This window comes from Chlorocebus sabaeus, chromosome 16, assembly GCF_047675955.1.
Source record: "Chlorocebus sabaeus isolate Y175 chromosome 16, mChlSab1.0.hap1, whole genome shotgun sequence".
NCBI classification, from domain to species: domain Eukaryota; kingdom Metazoa; phylum Chordata; class Mammalia; order Primates; family Cercopithecidae; genus Chlorocebus; species Chlorocebus sabaeus.
Genome location: NC_132919.1, coordinates 63,495,710 through 63,509,194, shown reverse-complemented (window position 1 = coordinate 63,509,194; position 13,485 = coordinate 63,495,710). Strand labels below are relative to the sequence as shown.

General features: G+C 35.8%; 1 protein-coding gene across 6 annotated transcripts in view; it reads left to right on the top strand.

Annotated features, from left to right (window-relative positions):
• Nucleotides 1-13,485, top strand: part of TANC2 (tetratricopeptide repeat, ankyrin repeat and coiled-coil containing 2) — a 478,761-nt gene that overhangs the window by 68,459 nt on the left and 396,817 nt on the right. The gene's annotated exons all lie outside the window — the stretch shown is intronic.

Here is a 13,485-nt window from a genome sequence, read left to right as displayed (position 1 = left end):
TGACTTCGTATCCTGTAAATCTCCCTTTTATTTTTGTTCATTCCTTTAAGCCACATTAACCTCTTCCTACTTGAGGACTCCTATGCATGCTGCTCCCTATGCCTAGAGTGTTAGTTAGCTCCCTTACTTCGTTGAGATCTTTAATCAGAAATCACCTTCTCAGTGAAGTCTTTCGTGGCCACCAGATTAAGACTCTAACCACTTCTTTATGTCACCTTTTTATTTTGTCCTCCCTTTAAAATTTTGTCTCTGTAGCAATTATCATTATTCATCTTATATGTCTTGCTTTTCTGCTTTATTATCTGTCTTTAACAAGTTTCATATAAGTCCATTCTCTTTTACACTGCTGTATCCTCAGTACCTGCCTGGCACATAGCAAGTAATTAGTAATATTTGTTTTATGAATGAAAACATTTTTATGATATTTTAGGGATGATAACTCTGGTATCAGTGTATAGAATAGACTGCAGTGAGGAAGTACTAATTAAGAGACAATGAAAAGGCTAAAGAAGTGACAGTAGGAATGAAGAGACAGAGGATACACAAGGAAGACATTTTTTAAGGTAGAATGTATAAGAATTGTTTACTAGAGTGGCTGGGAAGTGAAAAGAATGGGAGGAAATAATTTGTTCTGAAATTTCTGGTTAGAGAGACTGGCACACTGGTACACTGCGTTGTTCCAGGCCCATATTGGATATTCAGTGATCATATATTGAATGAATAACTATTCAGAGATAAACTGGCACCTTTTGCACTAAATTTTGCTTTCAAATGTAATTTATTTGGCTTTGTGGTTATTTCCATTCTCTGAATTTCTTTGTAAATTACCCTTATTCCAACTTTAGGATTATGCTTCCCTAGGACTTCAGGACAATTTTAAATGTTACAAGCCCTTTTAGCACTGTACTGCAGTATTTTAGCCTAAAGATTTATTCCCTGATCATCTACTTTCATAGGTTGGTACTTTCAAAGTTTGCTGCATCCCTCCATGTTGGTGAAGAAGGAAGACAGAAAGCTATGTAAGCCTTATGCAGTCAGCACAAGTCATTTTGTGACTCATTCTTTCCCATTTAAAGGAAGTAAATTTTCATTCTTCTATTTAGTTTCTTCCTATCCTCAACTTGTACAAGGCACTTGAAATTTAGAGTAGTGGTTTCTTAGTACCGATTGAAGTTTCCCTGGTAAAACTACTTTCATAAATGATCAATTCACATTTTAACAACAATTTTTTAAAAGGATTAAGTTAAACAACTTAAACTGGTTTAGTTTGGATGCTATTGCTGAAGATCAGTTACTGTGAAAATCCAAGTGTATATCAGTATGCCACTTATAATTCTACATTCATTGAGAGAGTGCAATGAAGAAAAAGAAATATTGAGTAAGACTGATTTTTGATTCTTTAAAAAAGGGATTTAAATAATGAGTTAAATATGTGATTTTGTCCTTAATACGCTATTTTTCATAGGTATATTTTGATATAGAACAATGTTTGTGCCAAATTAAAATGATAATACTGTCAAAATTTTCATCTGAATATATTTACATTTTTCTTTTCTTCGAGAACTTTAAATATTTCAAAGAAAAAACCTGTTGATAACAGATTTGTGCTTTTGCAAATTTATGGTATTCTAGTCTATACCATCCCATGGTCTCCTTATGCATAATATAATTATGCTCCTGTTTTTTTGAGATATATGGGAATTTTGATAAAAACCCATACATGTACTCATAATAGTGAAAAGTTAGTGAGAGAACCAAGAAATGAGTCCGATATTAAAGGGAGAGCAAGTGATAGTTTTGAAATTGGTTGGTACAGCAGTCATAGCCTCTTTGTCCTCAGGGGTCTCTAGAATACATTTCTGTAAGTGGGAAGCATCTTTCTTACATATTTTATTCCTTACGTTAAAGAAACTCAATAATCAAAAATTTGACCTTAAAAACAAGTTCCACACTCCCCCACCTCATTCCGTTTTCAGAGAATTTTTTTTTTTTTCTATTCTATTCTGGTTTTATTTGACTCCCCGGAGAAAATAGGTTAACTTACTTTTTTCCAGATTTAGAGTGCTCTGACCTAGAGTCATGATTCTTTCATTTGTCACTAAGAATCTTGCCATCAGAACCCGGTTCTTTAGAGGAGCCCCAAATGGATCTTTAATACCTTACAGAGATAGAAAATAAGCTGGTCATTTCCGTAAACCATGAAGGAACAAGGTAGGGTTTGTTTTTTCCTTTAATATTAATTTTTAAATATTTCACTTCTGTTATATTGAAGGAACAAGTAACATTGAAAATGTCATCTTTATTATTAGAATGAGAGAATGTTTTGCCTGTATAGGGGAGGTAAAACTTGACTTCTACTCTCAAGGTCTCCAGCTGGACCTGAGAATTAAATTGACATAAGACAGATTAATGGGGGAAAGCATACAGATTTTTACATGTATGCCTCCATAGGGAAATGATGACCCAGACATATATGTACTAAATTGGACAAAGAGTAGTAGATTGTAAATACTTAAAAAGACACAGGGGCTTGGGCTAGGGCAGTTAATCATGGAGAAATGGCTAGGAAGATAAGGGCTTGTTTTACAAGGTTAGTTGGTTCAGATTTGCCTCAACTCCCCATCTCGAGTGATAAGAATATTTCTTTTCTCCAGGTACAGGAAGGACAGCTTTTACATTAGAGTTTCATCTCCACTTTTCAGGAAGAAAAAGGAAAGTCATAGTGCCCTTCTTGCATCTGCTGGATTTCAAGTGCCTTTAGTTCAAAATAATCCTTATGCCAAAGTTACATGTTTCGGGGTGGCATATTCTGCCATCTTTCATATGGTAACTCCATGGCTCAATAACTTTCTAATGAAATGCCTTTTATAAAACTACTTCATATATTCTCAGGCCAGTGTTGTTGTTAAAAGGAAAAAAAGGAAAAAAGAAAAACAATTACTTCATGTAATCAGTAGGATATATCAGTGAAATCATATTGATAAAAAGATATATGATAAAGATATAACACATTTTATTTATATAAAAATGGTTTTACTATTTTACAGGAACTTAGAGTATTGAAATATCCTTGGTATTTGAAGATTTAAACTTGGAAAAAATGCTTTGTTCATCTCTTCATACAGTTGATTCAGATTCAGCATACATTTATTAAATGTTTATTATGCACCATGATAAGTACTTTAACCAGAATTATCCTCATATATTACACAGCCTACATTAGCTTGAAATGTGTATAAAAATTTGAAAATTTTGGGATTATTTCCTTTTTGCTCACTAAAGATTTTATTTTTGGACTCCATAGTTTTGATTAGGAAAGAACTGGTAAATAACATTTATAATTATTGTAAAGCTGCTTAGCCGGTAGTCTGTGCCAGACCAAGAGTGTTACTGGGAAAGAAATATCTCTTATCCATTTTGTATCCTTGGTCTATAGCATAATGTTTTATAATACATACTTGTTAAATGACATAAGTTTTCTGAAAAAGTCGTAACATTCTGGTCTTACGTTTTGTGATAAATTAAATATAACTAGTGTTCAATCATTTTGAAATAATTTAGAAACCCTTTAGAACAGTGCTGTTCAGTACAACTTTCTCTGGTGATAGATGTAGTTTATAAATCTGTGTTGTCTTGTACTGTAATGGAAAGAACTTATGGCTGCCTCTGAGTTTGGTTCGTTAATTCACTCCACAAAGATTTTTTAGTGCTTACTGTATGTCAGAAATTGTGATACGTGATGGAGATATTTCCTAGTCTCAGGGAGCTCAAAGTCTAATAAAGGAGAGAGATTTCTAAACCAATAGCAACAATATACTTGGAGGATAGGGGAGGAGAGGAGAATGCAAGTTGAATTGTGAAGGACAAGTTAATAGTGGTCCAAATAGAGAAAGCAGCATTTGCTAGTGAATGGAGAGAGGAGCCTATTTGGTTCATTCTAGTAACTGCAATAATTCTTTCTATTTCTGGTACCTAGGATGAGTAAGAAAGTTGCTAAAAAGAATGGACAGTTAATCACAGTAATCACTCATCAGTTAATGACATGCTTTGTGTGCCATGCTAAAGACTTTGCATTATATCCTTAAAGCTGCAAGTGAGCCCCTGCAGGGTTTCAAACTGGTAAGTAAAAATAATTTTAACATCTGAGCTTAGTCCTCTTGACCCCATATTTTAAACTTGAACTTTTTTAGAGGAAATATGAACTTTATGTTAAAATTTGAATTTGATTAGATCCTGTATAGTCCCCTCCCTGGTCAGTTTTGTTATTGTGGTAGTTAGGATGGTTAGAATTACTAGAGATCTGATTTAAAATACTGAGACCTTGAAGGGGATTTATACATTCATATAACTAAGAATTCCAGCAATAGGGCGATTACAGGTAAATTAATTCTGAAGCTCAACAGCATCACCAAAGACTCAATTTCTTTCTCTCGTTCTACTCTGCCATTTTCAGCGTGTTGGTTATTGTTCTCAGGTTTGTCCTTACATAGCTGCAAAAGGACTGCAGTACCTTCAGCTTTTATATCCACACACAGCATTGTTCATAGACTACTAGAACAACAAATCCCTTCTTGGGTCCCTTTTTCAGTTAAGGGAAACTTTCCAGACAGACACTCCACGCCATCCCCCACTCCCCCATTCACCTCACATCCAATTGGCCGGGTTATATCACTTAACCTTTCTTAAGCTAATTAATGAAATTGCAAATGTTGTTATTGAGATTCATTTACTAATCAAAGTTCAACCCCTGAGAACCAGCCTCCCTTGAAGCAAATAACTAAAATAAAATCAGGATTCTTTTAGCATGAAATAAGAGATTGGTAGGCAACTAGTGGAGTCTGCCACTTTGTTTTTCTAAGCTAGTTTTGGGTTTTGTTTATTTTAAAAATTAGCAGTCCTTCTCATACCAAGAGTTAGAAGGACAAGCCCAAATTTGCCTAAGATAGGAAAGACAAGACCACCTTAAGTTTATTAATAATCCTAATATTTTGATAAGAAGTTTGACGGAATGTAGAGCTGTTGTAGTATAAATTAATTTCTCTGAGGCTTACCACTTTGATGATCTTAAATGACATGGTTCTTGACTGCAGAGCTGAGGACTGGGCCCCAAACTATAGGATTTTAGTATGAGAGGCCCTGCCTGGGAAACCAACCAGCAGATCATCCCAGAAAATAAATTTCTATGATTGTTCTTGACCAGGGGAATTCTCTTCTGGAATAGGAGTGGATGGGAGATTTGCTCCTACTTAATTTTTTTCCTAAATGTATAATTTTAATGACATAAATTTTTTTTTGTACCTGAAAGAGGTCAGGTTTTTCCAAACCCAAGTATTAGAAACGTATTCGTCTGCTTTTTTGTTGTTACCTTTCATCCTAACCACAGAAGGCTTGGCTAGGGAATGTTCTTTGGGAGAAAGAGAATATTGAAGAAAAAATGATTTTTTTCAAAGTAAAGCCTGGCTGTACTATTTCCTTCAAAAATTTACATCACACTTCATGATCTTAGCTCTGTAATTATTCGTATACTAGTCAGTATAGTCACTTCTTTACTCAGAATGTTGTGTTACTTTGCTGTTCTACTTTGTTTCCATTTTAAAAAATGATCAGACCATTCAGTTTTCCTTTCTGTTAAGCTTCCAGTGGTTTCATGCTCTAAGGATGAGGTACTATTAGATACTTCTTCCTTCCTTTCTGTGTTGTTTCTCCATCCCTGATTATAGGGTGAGCACTTAATGTAAAACTAAGTGGACCAAGTAAAATATTGGGGGACACAGCTTACTTATAAATAAAAGACATAGTCTTTGCCAGATTCTACTGCCTGTAATAAATAAGCCAGTATTACTAAAATATAGTATGAGAAGTATTGTGATGAACTTCTACACAGGGTACTAAGGGAGTTCCAAGGGAAGGGCTCAATCTCAGACTGGAGGGAAATAGAACAATTCTTGGAGGAGGTGGTGACTATCACCAAGCCTACATAGCAGTTAGCCTCTTTGAGAAATGGGGAAGAGGACATTTCAGGCACAGAGTACAGCAAGTGTAATGACGAAGTTGTGAGAAAACTTGACACATTTTGTGAACTATATATAGGTAGTTTGGTACTGTGGTGGTTCACTCCCATTTCTTGTATCTGTTTCTTTCAGCATATCTATTTCATTCTCTTGCAACCTTGCACATTCGTTTCAGTTCAAATAGTAGAACATAGCTACCAGGATCTGAGTTTTGTATCTTATAGTCCAGGCACCCAGAGAAGGATACTGATTCAGTTCTTTTGTTTTCACATCCGTAAGCTCATGGGTAGGTCAACTCTGGTCTTATTTAGGTCTGGTGTCTACCCTTTGACAAGTCAGTTATACTTTGGACTAGGGTGTGGGTAAGGTTTTTCATAATCTCAGCTTGGGTTGGCTACCTATCCCAGTGCAAATCATCGATGGTAGCGGGAGGGAGTGAATTAGTATGGGAGTGAGAGTTTTTAAAGGGCACTTCCTACAAAGGGGTGTATGTGACTTTGAGTAGGCAAAATGACACGCCATCTGTAGGAGCTATTGCAGCAGCATCCAGGCAAGAGATAATGAGGGTCTGAACTAAGAGCGTGGCAGTGGTATGGAGAAAAGAATCAACTGAACTACATGATTGATTGGGTGTAGGTCAAATGAAGGAAGAGTCTCAGTCTTACTTTTTAATTTACTTAACAAAAATATTTATCTAGTGCTTGCTAGAGCTACTGGAGATAGAGCAGTGCTATATATATGTATCAGATTACTAAAAGGACAACTTTTTCTATACTCACACATTCTGACACCAGATACGTCCCATTAAACAATTCTCCACCTCTTCCAATACCAACTGGGTATCCTACAATTTAATTCTGACAACCAGGAGTTAGACCCCACAGGTTGAGGACTAGTCCCACAAGACGCCCCCCACTTAGACATGAATTGCCAAGTCTAGACCCTTGTACTTCTTCTGACCTACAAGCTATAATTTCTAGGTGCCCATGTCTCCCTTCTTGGGTTCAGTAATTTGTCAGAGCAGCTCACAGAAATCAGGAAGACACTTCACGTTTGCCAGTTGATTATAAAGGATATTACAGAGAATCCATATGAACAGCCAGATGAAGAAGTACATAGGATAAGATCTGAGCACAGAAGCTCTGCTCCTGTGGAATTGGGGTGCCCCACTCTCCTGACAGGAGGTTCACTGACCCAGCAGCTCTGTGAACCCCATTGTTTAGGGTTTTTATGGAGGCTTCATTATGTAGGCATGATTGATTAAATCATTGGCCATTGGTGATTGAGCTCAATCTCCAGTCCTTTTCCCTTTCCCAGAGTTGGGGTGGGTGGAGCTGAAAGTTTCCCCTGATCACATGCTTGGTTCCTCTGGCAATCATCCCCCATCCTGATGCTATTCTGGAGCTTTCAGCCACCAGTAATCTCATTAACATACAAAAAGACACTCTTATCTCTCCTGGTAGTAAAATACCAAGGCTCTTAGTAGTTCTTGTGTCTATTACTGGAGGACTAAGATCAAGTATTATAATAAAAGATGGTCTTATCATCCCAATGCTATAAGAGTTTTAGGAAACTATAATGGTTTTAGGAGCTCTGTGTCAGGAACTGGGGGTGGGAGGCAGAACCAAATATATGTTTCCTATGTCATAATGATATAAGTCACAGAACTTACATTCAAGGATGACACCTGTTTATAAAGGAAGTTTCTGGCTTAAGTGACTGGGTGAATGGTGGTGCTCTTCATTTGAGGTTTGGGGGGAAATGTAATGAATTCATTTTATGAAATGTGAAATTTGAAGTAATGATGGGTTATCCAGAAGACATTAGATATTTGGGTTATGGACCCATAGGAGAAGGCAGAGGAAGAAAGAGAGAATTGGAAGTCATGGCCATCCAGTGGTAACTGAAGTTTTTAAAAACTATAAAGTATAATTTACTTAATTTTGGTGTGCAGTTTTATGAATTTTCACACGTGTAAATGTGTAGCTACCACCATAATTAGCATACATCACCTTTCAGGTTACATCGTGATACTCGTTTCTGGTCACTCTTTTCCCCTATCCTTCACCTGGGAAACCAATGAGCTGTGAACATGATTACACTAAATAACAGATTTTCAATGTAGATGAAACAGCTTTGTATGGGAAGAAGATGCAATCTAGGACTTCATCGCTAGAGAGAAGTCAGTGCCTGGGTTCCAAGCTTTGAAGGACAGGCTGACTCTTGTTAGGGGTTACTGCAGCTGCTGACTTTAAATTGAAGCCAGTGCTCATTTACCATTTCCAGACTTCTAGGGTCCTAAAGAATGATGCTAAATCTACTCTACTTGTGCTCTATAAATGGAACAATAAAGCCTGAATGACAGCATATCTGTTTTACAGCATGGTTTACCAAATATTTTGGGCCCACCGTTGAGATCTACTGCACAGAAACAAAGATAACATTCAAAATAATCCTGCCCATTGACAGTGCATCTGGTCACCCAAGTGCTCTGATGGAAACGTTCAAGGAGATTAATGTTATTCTCATGCCTGCAAACACAACATTCATTCTTCAGCCATGGATCAAGGAGTACATTTTGACTTTCAAGTCATATTATTTAAGAAATACATTTTGCAAGGCTATAGTTGCCATAGATAGTGATTCCTCTGATGGATCTAGGCAAAGTAAATTGAAATTCTGGAAAGGATTCCCCATTCTAGATGCCATTATGAACATTTACGATTCATGGGAGGAGGTCAAAACGTCAGCATTAACAGAAGTTTGGAAGAAGTTGATTCTAACCCTCGTGGATAGCTTTGAAGACTTCATTGGAGGAAGTAACTGTCGATGTGTGGAAATAGTAAGAGAACTAGAATTCGAAATAAAGCCTGAAGATGCACTGAATTGCAGTAATCTCTTGGTAAAACTTGAATGGATGAGAAGTGAGTTACAGATGTGCAGAGATAGTGGTTTCTTGAGATGGAATCTATGCCTGGTGAAGATGCTGTGAACATTGTTGAAATGACAGCGAATAATTTAGAATATTTCGTAAACCTAGTTGATAAAACAGTGCCAGGGTTTGAAAGGATTGACTTCAATTTTGAAAGAAATTCTGAGTAAAATGCCATCAAATAGTATCGTGTGCTACAGAGAAATCTTTCATGAAAGGAAGAGTTATTTGAGGTGGCAAACTTCATTTGTTGTCTTATTTTAAGAAATTGTCACAACCACGCCAGCCTTCAGAAACTACCACCCTAATCAGTCAGCATCCATCAACATAAAGACCCTCCACCAGCAAAAAGATCCCAACTTACTGAAGGCTCAAATGATAAGATTTTTTAGCAAGAAAGTATTTTTAAATAAAGTTATATATATTTCTTTTTTTTATATATAATGCTATTACAAACATAAAGTTAGTGGACTATAGTATATCATAAACATAACTTTTGTCTGCACTGGGCAACCAAGAAATTTGTGTGACTTGCATTATTGCGATCTTCATTTTCTTGCAGTGGTCTGGAATGGAACCAGCAAAATCTCTGAGGTATGCCTGTATATGACCTTTGAAGACTGGCTTCTTTCACTTGGCATAATGCCTTTGAGATTCATCTGTGTTGTTGTGTCAAAAAGTACTAGTGAGTGTTCCTTTTTATTGCTGAGTGGTGTGCCATTGTATGGATGTATTGTTTGCTTATCTGTTCACCCACTGAAGACCATTCAGATTATTTCCAATTTTAGGTGATTATGAATAGAGCCACTACAGACATTAATGTATGGGTTTTTGTGTGAACATAAGTTTTCATGTCTGTAGGGCTGATGCCTAGGAAGTAGGATTGTTGGATCGTATGCTAGGTGTATGTTTAACTACATAAGGAACTGCCAAGCAGTTTTCCAGAGTAGCTGTACCCTTTTCATTCCCACCAGCAACGTATAAGAGTTCCAACTGCTCCACCCCCTTGGTAGCACTTGGTATTGTCAATTGTAAAAAATTTTAGCTATTCTATGTGTAGTGGTATTTCATTGTGGTTTTAATTGGCATTTCTCTGATGGCTAATGAACATCTTTTCATGTGCTTGTCTTCCATGTATCTATCCTCTGTGGTGAAGTGTCATCAGATCTTTGGCCCATTTTTTATTTGGTTAGTTGTTTTCTCATTGGTGAAATTTAAGAGTTCATGTGTATTCTATATACAAATCTTCTGTTGGATATGTGTTTTGCTTGCTTTGTTTATTCTCTTAACAGTGTTTGATAAAGTTCATTTATCTTTTTTCAATGGTTCATGTTTTTGCTATCATATTTTAAAACTCTTTGGCTAATCACAGGTCATAAAGATTTCTCCTGTGTTTCTTCTAACAGTTTTATATGTAGATGTATGATTTTTTTTTTATATAAAGTGTGAGGCTAAGGTTGATATGTTTGTTTGGTTTTTCGTATGGTTATGTAATTGTTCTAACACCATTGTTGAAAAGACTACACTTTATCCTTTGAGTAGCTTTTGCACTGTTGTTAAAAATCAATTGGCCATATTTATTTGGGTCTATTTCTGCACTCTCTGTTCTGTTAACTGATCTCTTTGCATCCTTTTGCCAGTACTGCACTGTCTTGATTACTGTAGCTTTATAGTAAGTCTTAAAATAGGGTAGTATAATTCTTCCAACTTTGTTCTTTTTCAAAATTGTCATAGCTATTTTAGATCCTTTGCTTTTCCATATAAATTTTAGAATCATCTTGTCTATCTATAAAAAGATCCTTCTGGGATTTTGGGTGGAATTACATTAAATCTACAGATCAACTGGGATAGAACATTTTTTCCATGTGGGGTCTTCTTTTAGTACATGAACACGTTACGTCTTTCCATTTGTTTAGTTCTCCCTTGATATTTTTCATCAGCATTTGGTAGTTTCCAGCATATAGATCTCGTACATGTTTCATTAGACTTACACATAAAATACATAAGTATTTTTTTTGAGCTAGTGGTACAGTAGTCACCTCTTGTCCATAGGGGATACACACCACAGCCCCCAGTGGATTCCTGAAACTGCGGATAGCCCTGAACCCTATATATACTTACGTCTTTTCTTACACATACATATGTACCTATGATAAAGTTTAATTTATAAATTACGCATAGTAAGATATTCACAACAATAACAATAGTAAAATAGAACAATTATTATATCTATATATTATAACAAATATGAATGTGATCTTTTCTCGCAGAATATCTTATTGTACTTTATTCATCCTTCTTCTTGTGATCTGTTGATCTGATAACCAAGATCACTAATGAGCATATCCAAACAACTAACAGGCAGGTAGGGTATACAGCATGGATATGCCGGAAGTTACTAATGGCAGGTATGGTATACAGCAGTGGATATGCTGGAAGGGATGATTTACATCCTGGGCAGGATGACGTGAGATTCATACCACTCAGTATGGGGTGTAATTTAAAACATGAATTGGTAATTTCTTGGATTTTCCATTTAATATTTTCAGACTATAGTTGACTGTGGGTAGCTGAAACCATGGAAAGAGAAATCACAGATAAGGGGGTAGGTGGACTCTTGTTTTTAAAATTTTGGTTTCTTATTGTACATTGGTAATATTTAAAACATATATATATACACACACACACACACACATATATATATATATATATGTAGACTGGGCGTGGTGGCTCATGCTTGTAATCTCAGCACTGTAGGAGGCTGAGGCAGGTGAATCACCTGAGGTCAAGACCAGTCTGGCCAACATGGTAAAACTCTGTCTCTACAAAAAATACAAAAATTAGCCAGTCATGCTGGCGGGCACCTCCCAGCTACTCGGGACTGAGTTCAAGACCAGTCTGGCCAACATGGTAAAACTCTGTGTCTACGAAAAATATGAAAATTAGCCAGGCAAGCTGGTGGGCACCTGTAATCCCAGCTACTCGGGAGGCTGAGGCAGGAGAATTGCTTGAACCGGGAGGCGGAGGTTGCAGTGAGCCAAGATTGCACCACTGTGCTCCAGCTGTGTGACAGACCGAGACTCCATCTCAAAAAATAAAATAAAACATAGGTATATGATTTTTTTTTTTTTTACTTTGTATCGTATAACTTTGCCAAACTAACTTATTACTTCTAATAGATGTTTTTTGTTTTTGTTTTTTAGTAGGTTCCTTTGAATCTTTTAAGTGGACAATAATGTCTTTTGATAATAGCGAGAGTTTTACTTGTTCCTTTCCAGTATGTATGCTCTTTATTTTTCTCATTTTATGGCACTGGCTAGCACTTCTAGTACAATGATGGCTAAGAGTGGTGGGAGTGGTGTTCTTGCTTTGTTTCCTGAGCGTTGGTAGGGGGGAAATGTTGTTTTTGACGAATAAATATGATGCTAGCTGTAGCTATTTTATGGATGTTCTTTATCAAGTTGAAGTAGTTCCCCTGTATTCCTAGTTTTCTAGTTTTCTTCAAGTGCTAATTTTTTTAAAAAAATACTTTTTCTCTAATCAAGTAATAAGATCATGTGATTTTTCTTCTTTGAACCATTAGTATGATAGATTACACTGAATGATTTTCAAATACTAAACTAGTCTAGCATTTCCAGGATAAACCCCACCCACTCATAGTTTGTTGTTCTTTTTCTACATTACTGGATTTTATTTTCTAATATTTTGTTGAGGATCTTTGTTTCTATGTTCCTAAAGGGATTTTGGTGTGTAGTATTCTTTTTTGGTAATGTCTTTATCTGGTTTGACATTTGAGTAATTCTGTCTTCATAAAATGAGTTGGGAGTATTTTCTGCTCTTCTGTTTTCTGGAAGAAATTGTAGAATTTGTGTTATTTCTTTAAATGTTTGGTAGAATTCACCTGTTTAGTTATTTGGGCTTGGATATTTCTTTTTCATAATTTTTTTAAACTATAGACTTCAATAGTTATAGCAATATTCAGGTTACTGTTTAATCTTGAGTGAGTTTCAGTAGTTATTAAGTATTTACTAAAAAGGTGTATTTAAAAGACCAGGCTCTGCTATAGAATAGCTTTATGACCTTGGGAAAGGTACTTTAGCCTTAACCTCTCTGTTCTTAATTTGTTAATCTGAAAAATCAAAGTTTTAGAGTTGTCTTTTTCAAGGTTTCTTCCAATTTTTTAATTCTGGTGGATAAGAGTGTATGTGTTTGAAGTTTATGTGAAAGGACTGTGAGCCTCTCTTTTTTGTTTTCTCTGTCATTTATTGAGTGAGCATTGATTTATTTAGATTCACTTTGGCTTTTTATCAGATAAGTTCCACATTTCCTCCTAATAAATGAATTATCTGTTGATGAAAGGTATGGGAAGAAAGCCTGTTTATGCATTTATACATGATATACCTATGGTGTGTAAAAAATTACTTTCATAAGCTATTTAGGTGAGAAAATTAAGACATATCATGTGTTAGTCTTTAATGTTAAATTTTCTTGAAAAAATTATCAGTTTAGAATTTTAGAAATGTTAGAAATACATTTCTCTTT